The 15,849-nt window shown below is 43.1% G+C and overlaps 1 pseudogene; it reads right to left on the bottom strand.

Annotated features, from left to right (window-relative positions):
- Nucleotides 1–6,295: 6,295 nt before the first annotated feature.
- On the bottom strand, nucleotides 6,296–15,375 carry LOC146202376 (uncharacterized; annotated as a pseudogene).
- Between the last annotated feature and the right edge of the window lie 474 nt (nucleotides 15,376–15,849).

The following is a 15,849-nucleotide window of genomic DNA, read 5'->3' as shown; positions in this document are numbered from 1 at the left end:
TCGTCTTGTACTTCCCACGGATTCGTTTCTCTTCGAAATTAAGAAGAAGGTTATGAACTTCTTACGGACTACTTTTTATATCCTGTAAAAGGCTATGTACTAGATTATCGTGTAGTTGTGGCATTGTTTCATCACCCGAGGTAAATGCGGACAAAAATTATCGTTAAAAAGCATTCCATATCAGTACTATCTCTAACTGTGTAAGCAACAATTTAAGGAACGGAATTTGGGATTTTGATCTTGACAAATATCGCCAGAAGTTTCCCGGGGGTTGTTTAAAAAAAAAAAAAAAGCGTTGCTAAAGATTTATTCATAAATCGCCGCTTTGTTCTTGGAACCTCAGATCTAAAACAGTACAGTGCAGTGACATCATTTCTTAAGCAATTTACTGCTTCCTGTGTCTCAGTTACACCGAAAAGTGCAAAACGTGCGCAAAAATCCAACTTTAACTAAAATGAAGTAAATTATTATAAAGCTTTTCCAGGCATTTAAATCTGAGATTGTGTTTGTGCAGTGGGATTCATAGTCGTCTGGATAAATTGTGTGGATACTTTTTAGGCTTGAGCACGTGTTTGTATGGAACCTTCTAAGTAAAGAATTAAAAAAAAAGTAAATAGAAATAATACTGCTGTACAACACAGAAGGAAAACGAAAGGGGGAGGTTAACGCTGAGGAGGCTCGTTTTTCAGTTGATCATAGCTGCACTCTCCTAAAAAAGTAGAGGTAATATTTAAAAAAGAGGTGACTTTCTTTTCTCTAATTTGCTATTCTTCCACAAAATAATTTATAATTTAGGTTTCCGTGATTGCTAGTGCTAAACGTTTGCAGTGCTAAGTCATAAGGCGAAAACGGAAGCGACGATGAAGACGCTGAAACGTATACAGAAGGCACGCGCATCGCCGAACCACCGTTGACTCGGAGTCCTCTTTTTTTTTTTTTACACTTCAAAAATTTTCTTTGCTACCCAATTCTTGGCCGATCCACCTCTGTGGTATGTGCCATAAGTTATTTGGTCAACAACAACAACAACAACGGAGTGCTGACGCGGCATTCTAGGCGGTGGTGGTGGTGGTGTTGTCCGCCGCTGCTGGCGGCGCTACACTTCTCTGCTTCGTCATATCCGAGCAGGCTGGCGTTGGGAAGAACGGCAAGCAACCCGAGACGGAGGCGTAGGGCAGACCAGTCCTCCGGTGGTCCTCATCGACCGTGAGCGTCTGCACGTGTGCTCGCAGTCTCCACCCTGAAGAACACGTGCGTCCTCGGCCGCAGCAGGAGCGGAGCTGCATCGCTTGATGGGCGAACATGGAGGATCTGCAGAGCGGCGACAGCACGTAGGAAGGACCAGGCAAGGCCCATAATCGCCAAGGATCGTATCACCGATGCCGGCATCCAGGGCGACCGAATATGAGCTACAGAAGGGAGAAGAAACGCTGTACGCCCTGGAGCACAGTGCAATGAAACCTTTCGTTGCAGCAGCCAGACTGGCGGACGAGGTCGCGCAAGGTGAGTACGACAGCAAAAGCGAGCGCCCGAATGCAGCCTAGGGCGGTGGGCCCGGTCATCACAGCCGCCGCAGCTGCTGCCATTGGTACTGCTCCGGTGTATTCTGCCACCAGCGCGGCTTCGAACTTCCCGGGCGCTCGACCAAGGCTGTGTTTTTTTTTTTTTTAGAGGGGGACAATATAGTGAGAAGCAGAGGGTGGTGCTGGAAGGCGGCAATACAAATACCCGCGAGGAACTCAGTTCTACCTTGGACACTGTTCAAAAGAGATAGAAGAGAGCTTGGACAAAGCAGAACAAAGCGCAGATAGGTACTGAGGGAGCGAAAGGGTGGTCGGCGAGGTTGGTACTGCTCTCGGAAAACTGACTCATGATCGCAGAGATTCAGCATGTTAGCATTCTTCTTCCACAAACTAAACAACCCATCATTATTAGTAAATCACAAGGAACATCACAATTTTTCGGAACAGAAAAAATAAAATACTATACGACATGATTTCAGTGTCCTTCTTATGAATTCACTGTATTATGTCCCGTCGAGAATCAACGTTGCTATGCCGTTTATGACTTGATTTTACTTTGACAGGCTAATATGTTTTCTGGATTGCAACGCGAACAGCCTTGCCTGTGAAAATTTGGGCTGTGAAGATACAGTTGAACACCTGCTGTGTGCAGCCCCTGCATTTGTGAGGGAAATGAGGAGGAGAAAACAGTTATTTACGATGATATGATTTGGGAAGCGAGGTGCGTTTCGTTGTGGAGCTGAGTGGCAAACCCTATTCCGGGACGCCATTGGCCGCCACCGCTGCCCGAGCTCTCTGGACCAGGACACGCTGGGCCTCCAGGTCCGAGCTGGACAGGGCCGCCTCCCAGCTCTCCCTAGTTGGCTATTTTATTGCTGACCTAATTTGCGTTGTGCGCTAGACTGTCTTGATCATTTAACGGCGAATAAGATCCTTGGTGCGTGGCCACAACAGTTGAGATACTCACCTTGAAGGCATTCAAGACACTGTTTTGTTACCCGTCAGCCACCGGCTTTAGTGACGAATTGTGACTGTGCTCTAGGTCTCTTTTCTCTTTCCCTTTTTAATCCTCACATCTTTTTTTCACCAGTGTAGGATAACCAACCGGAAGCCTTTCTGATTAACATCCCTGCCTTCCCTGCTACTCCCTATCGATCTACAGCACATCAGAGGCAGTATGAAAGGGAACAAGCGATACCGTCGCGATGCGACCGGGTCGAGTGCCTGTGGCTGCTGAAAAGGAAGAGGCACACCAGTCGCATGAACGCCGATGCGCGCGTATTTTTTTTTAAACAATAAGGCTTGTAAGAACAGCGACAATCTTCTGGAAAGCGGAACACCCACCAAACGAACATTTCGGTGTCGACCGCTGCCACACTTGGCTCGAAAATGGAAAGCTCGAAGGCACAATAGAATGTGCGCGTGATATTTTGAACAGCAACTAGGCCACTATCCGCTCGCATCGGCACGTCGGGTGTTCCTTTCATTTTGCTTTTAGCTGTACAATTGTTTCTGTTACGTGCAGCTGTGTGACTTCATCCCTCCGAATAAATGTGTACCTGCGCATTTCCAGGAAGGCGTCGGTAATGGCAGAATTTATTGTCATCATGACAGAGCACTGTGTTATGGCAGCAAAATGCCAATATTTCGCGCATTGCTAGTCTTACTAGAGTGACAATGGCAAGCGTGTGTTGCAGTGTATCACGAGAGGCGATCGGCTGCGGCGTTTTCTACCTGCTCGCCAAGGGTCACCATTGTCGCCTTTGTCGTTTGTCTTACATCTTCAACTCCTTTTGTATCAGCATTATTAACAGCGCTGCTATTTGTTGTTGGTGCCTTGCTCAATGCGCAATAAATATTTCTCCTTAAGATGATGACGTTGTCCTTTTTTATTCTTACAAAACGTGTGTACATGTGGCTTTGCGTTTAATTGAACAGACTTGCGCGGTATCAGATGCGGCTCGGAATATAGACAAATTCAAATGATTTTGGTTAGGTCAGTGATGTACGAGGCCAAATCTTTAGGGGGGCATAAGCTGGGATTGTGCCACCTACACTACCTAGGTATTCCTCTGCGCCAGGATTGCAAAGTGGAGCATCTTTAGATTCAGGAGATCTAGCTACGTGGCGGCAAACTCAAACTTGGATGGGTCCGCAGCTTTCGGTGTTTGCTCGCGTGCAATTCTGCAAAGCATTCTTGTTTGCGAATATTTGCCGACGTCCTGCAAGTTCTACATCGCGCGAGAAGGAAGGTGCAGGCTATACACAAAATACCCGAAACTTTCGTATGGTGCTTACAGTGAAACCCATGCTTCGGGAAAACAGGAGTTTGGAGCATTAGGACTTGTTCACGTGTTTTTACGTCAAGTTGTTTCGCGTTTTCCCTTCTTCAAATGAGCAAAATATTCCTTTTTAGTACCTGTGCTTCTTAGGCGTCTTCGATCTCACTTGCCTCGTCTGTTCTGTGAATAATGTGTGAATGTGTGTGTGAACATCCTCTATTTGTGAATGAAAGACATGATTTGCCTACATCACTGCCTTGACATGCCTTGCCTTGCCATGCCTTGCCTTGCCTTGCCTTGCCTTGCCCTTCCTTTCCAAGATATCGGTATTCTGTTACAGCTCGTAGTGCAGTGGTGTCGGAGCCATAGGTGAACTTAAGCGGGAATTTTTTCATTGTGACGGACATAGAAACTCTTTTCTTTGTTAATTACCATGTTCCAGTCTTCACAGCACTGAAAGACATTGTTTAATGCCCTGTTTAGTTTGACGTGGCCCGACGGGTGTCTAACTTCATGGTAGAGAACGCAGTCGTCTGCAAATAGTCTCATTTTTACATCAGTTTGGTTTGTTATGTCGTTAATGAATAGCAAAAATAATAGAGGTGCCAGCACAGATCGTTGGGGGACTCCCGATACTACTGGAATGAGATCAGAGATGTGTCCGTCGAGATGAACTAATTGGTAACGGTCCGTTAAATAATTGCTAATCCATTTGGTCATGTGACCATCACCAATTAAATGCTCGAGTTTATAGATCAGTTTCCTGTGTGATACCCCGTCGAACGCTTTAGAAAAGTCTAGAAAAATTATATGATATTGAGACTGATTATTTATACCCTGTGCAAGATCGTGTATGAATTCAACAAGTTGTGTAATAGTCGATAGCCTGCTCCTGAATCCATGCTGGCGAGGTTGGATAAGTTGATTAGCTTCTACGTATTGGGTTAGAAATTTCAGAATAATGTGCTCAACAATTTTCCCCCATGTACATGTGAGAGGAATAGGTCGATAATTATTCGGGGAATGTTTGTCACCTGACTTATGCACCGGTATTACTTTGGCGATTTTCCACTCACAGGGAATTCGACAGTCGTGGATTGACTTCTGGAACAAGAGACAAAGATATTTACTACAGGGTTCAGCGTAACGCTTCAGAAAACTATTGGGTATATTATCCGGTCCGTTACTTTTCTTTTCGTCCAGGTTTAGAAGCAACGATAGCACGCCCGCCTCAGAAATTTCAGGAGTGCCAACATGTTTCCCATGGTGATATTGTTGTGGCACAGTCTGGATAACATCGCCATTATCAACGGTAAACACTGACTGAAAATATTTATTGAACGTGTCGGCTTTAAGTTTCCCGTCTAGTGATGACATCGCAATACTTGACTGTTGCTTTGTGCTCAAGTATCGCCAAAATTTGCTCGGGGAAGTTGTAATAAAGTTGCTTAATGTAGCATTACAGTAATGTTCTTTTGCACTTCGCGTTGAATTTTAAAGTTCACTATTAAGTGAATTTAGGCGAGAGCGGTAGTCGAGGATAGTACAAACTTTACTGCGCTGTCTGAGCCTTTTAATCTTCCGTTTGATATGAATTATTTCGCGTGTGATCCAGGGATTCAGTTTATGAGCAACTTTTTGCACTGTGGGGACGAAACTTTCAATGCAATGCATAACAATATTCCTGAAACGCAGCCAGATGTTATCGACACCTGATTGCTCATCCCGAGATCGGAGAAATTCTCATATTCATGAACGAGATAAGTCATGATGGCATCATCGTTAGCTCTATTGAAAGCAAGGATACGTTTTTCAGTACGATGTGAATACGGACAAGGTCAGGCATAGGCAGCTTACAAAGTGTTAATTTGTGATCTGATAGCCCTTGGAGTGTTTCAGTTGTTATGCTACCGCTTAAAAAGTGATCGCTAACGAAAATTAGGTCTAAAATTGAACTGCTTTGGTTGTGAACTCGGGTCGGCGTGTTAACAATCTGCGTAAGGTTGAATGTAAACAAGAAGTCGATCATCGAGTTGCCTGCTGCAGTTCCAGGACTAAGAGACCTCCATTTAACGTCTGGTAGGTTAAAGTCGCCAGCCATGATAATCTTCCCCCTGGAAGCATGACGAAACAAGTAGTCGAATAACGGGTCTAAGTACAAAGCATCACAATTAGGAGGCCTGTAGACAGCTCCAATGTGAACAAAGCCATCGGTTACATGGATCTTGCACCACACAGACTCAACACCCGGGATTTCTGGCATGACGGAGTATACTATGGCTTGTTTAAGAAGAATTGCCACACCCCCGCCTCTCGATGGTCTATCCGTTCGAATAACTGTATAGCCGGGTGGGAAAATTTCACAGTCTGAAATACCAGGGTGAAGCCGCGTCTCGGTGATGGTCACGACATCAGCTTCAAAGGCTAGTAGCGTGGCCTCAAGTTCAGGCACTTTATTTACTAGACTGCGGGCATTGAAGTTAAGAAAGGTTATCGATTTCTGCTCCTGGTGATTCGGGGTTCGGGTTGAGGCGTTTCGGTTTTTGCTTCTATTTCGACAATGTCATTGCGGTCATCATCCCAAGCAAACAGTTGCTCATTTATTCTAACCTTATCGTAGGCTAGGAATACTTTTTCCTTGCGGTCGCGGTTTTCTTTTGTGCGGTCCCAGATTTTTTTCCTGATGTCACGAATAGCACGTGAAAAATCTTCACTGACAGAAAAGCCGGAGCCTTTCAGTTTAGAGCACTGCTTAAAAATATGCTGACCTTATCGCGATAATCGAGAAGATTCATGATTACAGGTCTGCTTTTTGTTGGATCTGATTTTCCAATTCGGTGGATCCTCTCGATTCCTGAAATGCTAAGTACTAGCAATCCCTCGAAGACGTTCTCTTTTACAGCTTGTAGCAAAGTTTCAGTCGTTTCATTTGTGTCTTCTTGAATGCCGTAGACAATAATGTTTGATCGGCAGCTTCCGTTTTCCAGTTCATCAATTTTTTTGGTCATGGCTGCAAGGGTCTTCTCTAACTCAGCTACTTTTTTTGTGCAAGCTGAGACTTGCTTTCCAAGCCCAGTTAGTTTTTCAAGTTTCTTGTCTATTGCATTTAGTTTCTGGTTAGTGACTGTTTTCTTTGTCTTGATTTCTCGAACATCGTCCGCGATGGCCCTCAGCTGGTCGGTAAGCGTAGAGTCCTCAGGGCCGGGGTTTGATTCCACATCACCTCCCAGTAACAAAAGAAACCGCAGTGAAAAACGAATGTACAAGAGCACATCTGCAACTGGCCGTGGGCACGGCAGCAATATTAAGCAAACATTGTTACTACGAAATGATTTGTCGTAGTATTTCCTCACCTGAACGACAAAACAGTAAAGGGTTGGAAAAAGGAAAGGGTTGGAAAGGGTTGGAATCCGACCCCCGCTAAAATTTCAGGCTTGTTTTCTCAGGGAGGTTTTCTCCAAGCCCCAGTTACGACATCAGTGGCCGCAGCATTGCTTGTAAAATTGCGAGTTCGGAACGAGTGCGTTAGCGCGACATGAGTTTCCACAGACCCACCTTACGAAAAGGGCCCCTTCTTCCGTGCGTCTGCAAGAAATCTTTGTTCCCCGTGCCTTCGTATAGGCAGACTTATCAGGAGTAACTTGACACTGACATTTTAAAGCGCGTGAAGCGCACATGCATTCAGTCTGCTGCACGTTCTTTTTTGAATTGCACATATCAACGTTCCCTGTTAAAGCATGTCTTCACGCTAAGGAGATGTGCATGCCATGGCCGCGCCGAATTGCCGCCTGTGTAATATGCGAGTGACCATTTGCCATTATTTTATTCAGTGTTGTGATGCTATGTTCTGGGACAGACTACAGCGAACGCTTATGAGGGACATTGAAATCACAACATATGGTATTCGATTTTTCCTGTTTAGAAAACTGTGATATGCCTTACGATTTATGTATGTTGATGGTTCTATTTTCTTTGTGGGAGATCAGTATGGTGGACCATCATGCTGAATCTCAAAGCCGGCGTTCCCACAGCCTTTGGTGCAGAGGAAAAGCTGCTACTGCATCTCGATACTTGCTGGGGTATGGACAGGGTCGGATTAACAGTGACGATGGCCCGGTTGAAAAAAAAAAAACATTAAGAGGGCCCATATAACTTCCCGCCACCCTACCCCGCCCCGTATTCTCATGTTTGAAACTTTACGCATTTTAGAATTTGTGCAGAGAATACACGCCATATTTACTCGAAAAACCTGTGAACTGTTTATGAACATCATTTTAGCAGGAGCAAGCAGACTGGGCTCTAGATTCAGCTGCTGTAGAAAATAGCAGGACACACAACATGCTCCCTCAAAAATCAGAACGCTGTAAAAAAAATAATAATTTTCTCGAATGGTTATTTTCTTGGCTAATTATGTATAGCGCAGGACAATTCACTATGTGTGAGAGAGATCAGTCTTGTGCATAAACAGTTCGCAAATTGTTACGTAAATGCGTTGGCAATTGTCTAATAGTTTTGAGACTTGACCAGCAAGACAACTTGAAGCTCGCCTAAGGCAGTGCTTCTACAGAAACTGCGATAATATATGTCTTGTATGCTGACTTGAAGTACAGCAAATAATGTTGATTACTCCAAACGCTCTCACAATGCGTGGAGCCAAATCTTTTCTAAATGGTTCACCACCTGTAGGAAATGGCATCATTACTGAAGTGGCACAAAATTAAAGTTTTAACACGCTCAAATAATTAAGATCTATTTACATTTATACAGATTGTTCACATTTACAGAAACAGTGCTTCTGTTTTACACAAAATATCACTTTTAAAACCGAAGGAGGCACTTTAGCACACACCTTTGTAGTGAAAGTTTGACTATGCTAGTGGAAGGGAAATTCGCAAAAATTTCGCATGCGCCGTAACAATGGCAACAAGCTGCGCCGGTACACAGGTGTTCCGCCGCTGAGCTACAGTGAATACTCGGTCTCCAGCAGCATTCGCTGCACATTCGACTCAGCAGCGGTGAACACCTGTAATTTTTTCTTTTTTTAATAATCTGCAGGACAATTTTACCTTTCACGTGATAGCGTACGAAGTTCGTTCCACCTAGAAGCTACCGCCGCGCGGCCGTGGGAAAAAAATAGGTCGGGTGGACACCTAAGGGTGGACACCTTTCAGTATGCAATCATGGGACAGCATTATTTGCCGGCTCCTCATGCGGATCCTCCTCCGCGTACATTCCCTCTACTACGGCGAACACTTCAGCCGTTCTATCACGTCAACAACGCGAAAAGCGTCCTCCTAATTTTTACAAAAGCATCACACGTTTACACCCCCCCCCCCCCCCCCCAATCAAGGAAATATAAGTTTAAACAAGAATTCAATTTGTAAATGGGGCGTGCTTTTGTATAGCATGTCTGCTTTTTTCGTTCCACAATTAACCAAGTAAAGAACGGTATTTATACGTTTCTATGAGCGTTTTCGAGCATTTCGCTGAGAGAGTTTCTTCATGAGGTCTCCAACATTGACCCACCTATTAACAGTGACAAATCGCCTAGACGGTTGTCAGCTATGAGCAGTCATAATCTCTTACAATAATTTATTGCTTTTGTAACTGTTTTCACTGCATCTGCTCAGATTTATTTAATAAAACACACAACTGAACTCAACAGCAATCTGCACGGAGGTACCAGTTAGTTTGCCAGATAGTGCTAGCTGACTCCAAACTGAAAGCTAGCTAGAAACTATTGATTTTACTGAGCCGAACTGACCCGCTGACACCTAGCTGATAGCATCTTGAACCAGTTAATGCCAGTTGCGTACTACCTGGGATCAGCTTAACTGAGATCACTTAGAACCAGCTAAATTTATGTGGATTTTTTTTCTTCATCTATTTAATTGGGCAAGCAAAAAGTTATGTACTCCGGCGAAATATAAGGCTGGCTGTGGGGATTAAGCGTACGATGCGACAAACAGCTTTTGAAGCATTGGACATTGGAATGCATAAGCTCTAACTTTAATCACGGGAAATTAGGAAGAAGATAAGCATCTTCTGGACTAAACCTAGAATCCGCCACATTTTTTTCAACTCTAGGGGGGCCCTGAAAACGCAGGGCCGGGTTCATTTAAACCCCCTGAACCATGGATAATTCGGCTCTGGGTATGGCAGGCCTGCATTATGCAGCCCCGTGATTTGAGGCATGGGCTGTTTGAGTTGCTCCTTCACGGAAGTTTTCTCATGCAATGAAAAAAAAAAAAAGAAGAAAAGAAAGAAAATTAGTTGTGGTTTAACACTGGTTATCCTAGTTGAATTATTGCGATAGCAACGGCGGAGGCTTCTTTTGCCTGCTGCATTATTCCCGTATCACGCCCTATCAGTGTAGGGTACACACCTAAGCTCATCCTGTAAGAGTATGACGCGAGAGAGTAAGCTACCAGCCCACATATAAATGAGAAGGGTTCAATGCTGCTGAATCGAACGTGGAGCGAAAACATTAGCTGCCGGTGACCGAGCTTTCTTATTATTCTTCTTTTCGGCTGCTCAAGGCCAAACGTGGCCCTTCCCGGGATGACGCGACGGGCCGAAACCTGGCGCAGTATTTATTTATTTAATCTTTTACCCACAGCGCCACATGTGGCATTACAGGGGGAGGGGGGTGGGGTTACAGTTTATTTATTTATTTATTCCTCAAAGGTCCGGCGACATTACATGAGGGGTGGGCTGTGAAGTTTAATATGAATACAAAATATTTTCGATGGCAGTTTTGTATTGGCTGAAGTTGGTGATGGTTGCCACTTCGGATGGAAGGCCATTCCAGTCTCGAGTTGTCTTCAAGAGAAAAGACTGATAATATGTATCGGTGCGGGCTTTCATTGGATAGACGGCGTTAGGGTGAGAGTTACGAGAAATGCGATGAGCGCGTGTGATAGGAGTAGCTTCAGGATCAAAGATATCATAAAATTTGTGATATAAGGAAAGACGACTGATCTTGCGACTACAGTCCAATTTAGGGAGGTTAAACCGAGATTAAAGTGCGGAGACGCTGGTGTGATATGAATAGTCGGAACAAATAAATCTTGCAGCGCGATTCTGGACAGATTCTAGAGTTTCAATAAGGTTAGTAACTGAAGGATCGTACGCGGCGCATGCAAACTCTAATTTCGACCGTACTAATGTTAAGTAAGCAAGCAGTTTTACTGAACGGGGAGCTAAGGCCAGGTTACGGCGTAAGTACCCTAAAATTTGGTTAGCTGAATTAGTTATATGGTGAACGTATTGCGACCAGGTTTAATCTTTGCTCAAGTGGATGCCGGGATATTTATAGAAGTCTACTGATGTAATGGGGGTATTGTTAATTGTATAAATCGCGCCCAGGTGATTGCAACGGCGGTGGAAAGAAAGAAGAGAGGTTTTAGTAGAATTTAATGACATTAGCCAAGTGTTACACCACTCTTGGATGAGTAAAAGGCCTTCTTGAAGTTTGGTTACATCAGACAGGTTAACTATTGGACGATAGATGACACAGTCATCAGCGAGAAGGCGGATGTTAAAACTGATGTTAGAGGGCAAATCATTAATATAGATGAGAAATAAAAGGGGGCCTAAAACAGTGCCTTGGGGAACGCCAGATAAATCCGGGGAAAGACATGACGAATGAGAATTAGCGTGAACGAATTGACAGCGGTCCAACAAGAAAGCACGAATTCATTCCACAACCAAAGGATGAAGGTTTAAGCTTGAAATTTCAAGACTGAGGCGTGCATGAAATGCTTTTTCAAAGTCAATGAATATGGCATTCGTAGGAATGTTTAAATCAAGGCATGCATGTATGTCGTTAAGGAAAACAACTAGTTGTGTGTCGCAGGAATGACCCTTGCGGAAGCCATGTTGGCTAGGATGAAAAAAGTTAAGCGATGTTAGAAACTTGGCAGCATGGGAATATATTACATGTTCCATAATCTTACAGCAAACGCTTGTTAGGGAGATTGGCCTGTAGTTAAGTGGTGATGATCGGTTACCTTTTTTATAGACTGGAATGACCTTCCCGATCCGCCAGTCACGTGGTAGCGAGGACGAAGAAAAATACTGCTTGAAAATGAGAGATAATATGGCACCGCATATAATTTTAGTATTTTTTAAGATTTTCGGGTTGGATGCCATCAACACCGGCAGATGATGAATTGGGCAATGGTTATATGATTTTTACTATTCTATTTGGCTCAAAGATGATGTTGTCCATAGAAGAGTTGTTAAAACAGCGGAGTTCGGAAAAGTTATCGAGAGATTCTTGAGTGAATACAAAGCAAAACTGCTCATTTAGGACATCAGGAACATCTGAGGCGGAGTATGGAAGCCCAGAATAACCACTTAATGCGATTGTGCTAGATGTAGAAGGAGAAATAGTTTGCCAGAAGCGATTGAATTGGGTCGCTCTGTTATAGTGATAGCATGGACGTGTATACTGATAAGGCGGTGCATTTCTGATTTAACCAGTTTGCTTCAAGTGAGCGAAGCTGAAAATCAGGGGTAAAGTTTTCAAGGAAAGCAGCGAGGTCATTGTTAAAACTGTTGTAGTCACCTTTATCATATAGCGCAAGTATTTTCTTTATCTTTTTGGTATTCTGCAGATGACACGAGAAAGTAGTATGAATCGCAAGGTAATCGCGAAGTCCTTCTAGATAGTTATAGGAGAAAAGCTACCCGGTTGTGATGTTAGTACCAGGCCGAGAATGTTAGCAGAATGATTTGTTATTCTAGTTGGACGGCTTGTTATTTGTTCTAACCCAAAATTAAGACAGGTCTGCGCAAATTCACTATCTTGATTATTTTTCGAAAGCGTGGTTGCAAGATCAGACCATTTTATAGAAGGAAAATTGAAGTCCCCGAACAATACGATCGGAGAATTAGGATACAGGCCTGTTCATGCTTTTCCATGTACACCTTTCCTTTGTTTATCCATACCCCGAGGTATTTATAATCTGCCAGTCTTGGTATCTCCCTCCCTTGTATTGTCATTTTTTATCATTGAAGTCGTTGAATGCCATCAGACCCGACTTATTAATTAATTAATTTATTTATTTACAATACCTTACAGGCCTCCAGGGAGGCATTGTGTACGGGGGGGTACAGAAGAAATATACATACATATAATAGTGCCTAAAAAAGCAGCAAAATCCGCAGCAATGAACAGTGTAAATACAAAAATATATTAAGCAATCATTACAAATATAACAACCACGCAGAAGAAAAACCCCTCCAACATGAACAAAACAGTTAAACAAGAAAACATACATAAAAATTAGCCTGGCAGAAAAACACATGCATACCATTCAGATGGGGAAATAGAAAATAGTAACAACATAGCAACCACATGTGATAAGACAGGGAAAAATAAAGTGAAACAAAGTCATGACTTCCTGATACAGATGGGAACGTCCTAAGTACAATTGTCGATAAAATGTTTGAATAGATGATCATAGAAAACTTCACGATTGTGCTGAGAGGCGATGTGGTTTGGAAGCTCATTCCACAGGCGGATAACACGTGGGAGCGCCGAAAAAGGCATGAGTACTGCCATAAATACGTGTAAAACTGTAGTTAGTGTGGGATCTGGTTGAGGAATAAGAGGGTCGTTGCAGGTGCGATAACGGTTAATGAGTGGCATGGATTAATTTGTGAAATAGTGATAGAAAGGCAATATCTCAACGGAGTCTTAACGAAGGGAGCAAAATTTCTAGCTTTATTTGTAGATCAATTAAGGGGAAATGAGGGTGCTCGTTATAATACATGAAGGAAAGAAGCCAACAGTCGGCGAGGCCAAGGAAAGCGTTGGGGATGGTACTTTATGTCTTTTGTTTTTTAAATATTTACTTGGATAATCACAGAAATTAGTAATGTAATCTGTAATGTAATGTATTGTAATTAGTAATGTAATCTGCAATGTAATATGTAGGGTTCTAGCACAGCTTTCGCCCTCGCTCTTGATCACGTTCTACGTGACGCTGGCGGTAACAAAAAAGGACGTTCCACGTCCGCCGCTTTGGCTGAGGGTGGCGCTGGTGAACACTCTCAAGGTTCGTATACAGACAACATAAATACCCAAGCAAGTAGCAGGGGGGACAGCGGCCGATGTAGCTCAGTTGGAAGAGCACCGGACGCGATATTCGGAGGTCGTGGGTTCGGTTCCCACCATCGGCACGTTGTTTTTTCTTCTACTTTGTGTTTAATTATCTTTCCCCTATACAGATTACATTACTAATTTCTGTGATTATCCAAGTAAATATTTAAAAAACAAAAGACATAAAGTACCATCCCCAACGCTTTCCTTGGCCTCGCCGACTGTTGGCTTCTTTCCTTCTAGCTTTATTTGTGTTACGCTTGAATGGTAACTATAATTTCGTGTAATGAAACGACTGGCCCTGTTTTGGATTGATTCTATTATATCGATTAAGTATTTCTGATGAGGAGACTAAATGGAAGAGGCGTATTCTAGTTGAGATCTAACAAATGTTAAATAGGCTTGTTTACGAACATTAGAAGGAGCGCTATGTAAGTTGCGGCGCAGAAAGCCTAATGACCGGGAAGCATTATCTGAAATGGTAATTATGTGATTCGTCCAGGAGAGATTTGGTGTTAGGTGAACGCCTAAGTATTTATACTCATTTTTCCGCGCCAATATGTTGTTACTAATGGTGTAAAGAAAGTGAGAAGTAGCTGGCTTTCGAGTAAAAGAGGTTATGTTACACTTGGAGACATTTAAGGTGGTAATTAGCCATGTGTTACACCAATTGTTAATGATATCCAAGTCACATTGAAGTACACTGTGGTCGCCAGTACTTTTTATTACTCGATATATAATGCAGTCATCAGCAAATATTCGCATTTTAGATGAAATGTTGTTCGGTAAGTCGTTAATATAAATTAAGAAGAGTAACGGATGAAGGACGCTTCCTTGCAGTACACCCGACGTAACATCAGAAAGAGGAGAGGAGTAATTATTAACAACTGTGAATTGCTGCCAATTAGAAAGGAAGTTGCGAATCTACGACAAAGTTAGAGAGTCTAAGCTGAGATCAGAAAGCTTCGATATTAGGCGACAGTGTGCTACGCGATCAAATACTTTTGAGAGCGCTGGAGGTAAAGCCGACTGCATCTCCTTCGTATTCACTTATATTAACCAGTGCTTGTAAATCTTTTTGGCTATTGGCTAATAGAAAATGTCGCCCGCGTACATTAATCCTGGAAGCAGTGCTTGTTGTACGTCCGTTCGACCTATAGCTTATACGAGAGATTAAAACCAAGGTTGCTTTCATTGCAGACTCTTTTCTATATTATTCAAATAAATCATGAACAACAACTGGGATAGCGGACATCCTTGCCTTAGTCCTTTCTCGACATTAGACGTACTCCTTAACCACTTCCATGCAATCTCAGCTTTATTATCTCTGTATATTTCCTATAGTAATTCAATTACTTCTTTACCATGTCGCTTCACTCTCTTCTTCACTCCTGAGACGACCCGCGGATCGCTGCCTGCCCGTCCAGACGACGACCCCGATGGCCTCCCGCACCACCATGGACTTCCGGACGTGAGATTAAAGATGTTTATTACACGGCCCGCTGTGTATTTGTCTTGCGTATCCCTCGTGCAGAGGAATCGCCTACAACTAATGCTGACAGATTTGAGTATGCTCCACAAAAGTTACCCGTTTACGCGGTCATATACACCGCCCATGTCCAGAATATATGCATATATATGCACTAGGGTATTACGAAAATGCTATCATCATAAAACTACTTAATCGAAGTAGTTTTATGTCGCTTCCGAATCGGTCAGACTCATTTAAGACACAACTTCATACAAAACGAGATATACCTACATGCGAACTCTGCGGAGAAGTTGTCACCACTAACCACATTTTAATTACATGTACAAAATTTGAACAACTAAGGCAGAAACACTTCCCACTAATTTATAAAGAACACACCTTACGGCACCCAAGCTTATTAATAGGAGAAAAGTCACTCATTGATATTTCCCACGTTTTTTC

Source organism: Amblyomma maculatum, chromosome 1 (assembly GCF_055883805.1).
Source record: "Amblyomma maculatum isolate TAMU_Amacu chromosome 1, ASM5588380v1, whole genome shotgun sequence".
Taxonomy (NCBI): Eukaryota; Metazoa; Arthropoda; class Arachnida; order Ixodida; family Ixodidae; genus Amblyomma; species Amblyomma maculatum.
Note: the sequence above shows the minus strand (reverse complement) of the source record. Positions and strands in the feature narration are given on the sequence as shown.